We start from the raw sequence: 1,574 nt of genomic DNA on the forward strand, positions 1-1,574 counted from the left end.
GAACCAGCCAAAGACGGAAAACGGAGTTTTAATAAAACTTTAATATTATGAAACTCTGTAGATGGCTGTGAATTCAAAGTTATACCTCTTTCCCCTTTTAACTAGTTGGATGCTTTAAAATAATTGTTTAAGGGCATTGCCAAGTGGCAAAAGAGGGACTTTGGTAAAACTTCACTTGCTTGCCGCTGTCAGTGCTTGTAAAATACTACTAATATAAAACTGTGAAAATGCTAGCTAGATACCTTGCCAAAGTGTGACAACAGCTTGGCAATAACTACAAGGCAGGGACTGTTAACCAAACAGCTATAAGTCAGCATCTGGCACGTGTAGCTTCTTCACATTCAAGTGGACCATGGTGCACCTAATCAGCATTTCCCCACACAGACTGTGTTTTAGAGAACGTTCAAAGTATGCTGTCTACTCAAGTATATTTAGTGAGACGTTTACATGTTTATTTTTTATTGATCCGAGAGAACCAGGCCACCTGTGATCAAATCAATAGTGGACAATAGCCACTTCCTGGCTCATGTTTTGAGTCACACCACAGCCAACAGCAAGTGTAAAACTCCTACACTGAGACAGCAGAGCAAAAGGATGACAACCAGCTGCAGTCAAAGTCTGGAGAGGATTTGAAGTGTATCAGTAGGACGAGAGACTCAATGGAGAGGCAGCTGATCAGTTTGTTCTGTTATTTGTCACACAGTACATTCTAATATATTTCTTATCCAACCGCTTATCCTCCAGTACAGGGTTTTGGGGGATCTGGAGCCTATCTCAACCATGACAACAGGAATAGACTAGTGACTTGGACAGTTCACAAAGTCTATGTCCCAAGGCTAACCCACAAACAACTGTTCCACTCACATTCAAGCCTGCTGCTAATTTAATTGCCAAATAGCCTAATATGGATTTTTTTGGACTGTGGGAGTGGTACCCATAAAGAACCCACCAAGCACAGCTAGAACATACAAACTCTACGCAGACAGCCCACAGCTGACCATTTGATTTGGACCCAGGATCTTGGGCAACACAATGGTACAGTGTAGTAGGAATGTGCACAACTAGCCGTACCAGATGAACTAGTAGTTTGATGCCCAATGTCGGTAAACTGTTGTGTCCTAAATTTTATGCAGTCATCTCCCACCAGGTGGAGCATTGATGTTGAGAAACTCCATAAGTCTATTAATCTAGGCCTGATCTTTTTGTTAACATCATTGTCATTGATTCTTTTAAAGATGAAAGAATGAGATTACAGATACAAGCAGGGAAAATGAGCTTTCTCTAAAAGATGGATGGGCTCTCCCTTACTATATAGTAAGGCGTTTAGTCATTCAGTAGAGGCTTAGAATAGCCCACTACATCGAAAGGAGCAAGCCAAGGTGGTCATCCCCTGGGTAAGGTATTCTGCCGTGTTGTTTGGAAAATACGGCACACTTAAAATCAATCCTTTGATTTTTCTGAAAATCGACAGTGCTCCTTATAATCCTGTGTGCCTTATGTATGAATTCTGTTTTTGTTTACTGACCTCGAAACTATTTTATGTCGTACACGGCGCTCGAAAATCTGTCAAATGT

The 1,574-nt window shown here is 41.2% G+C and overlaps 1 protein-coding gene across 2 annotated transcripts in view; it reads right to left on the minus strand.

Moving 5' to 3' along the window:
* Positions 1 to 1,574, minus strand: part of ehmt1b (euchromatic histone-lysine N-methyltransferase 1b) — a 44,963-nt gene that overhangs the window by 32,346 nt on the left and 11,043 nt on the right. The window lies entirely within an intron of this gene.

This window comes from Haplochromis burtoni, unplaced genomic scaffold, assembly GCF_018398535.1.
Source record: "Haplochromis burtoni strain Fernald_Lab_line unplaced genomic scaffold, NCSU_Asbu1 Contig_51, whole genome shotgun sequence".
NCBI lineage: Eukaryota > Metazoa > Chordata > Actinopteri > Cichliformes > Cichlidae > Haplochromis > Haplochromis burtoni.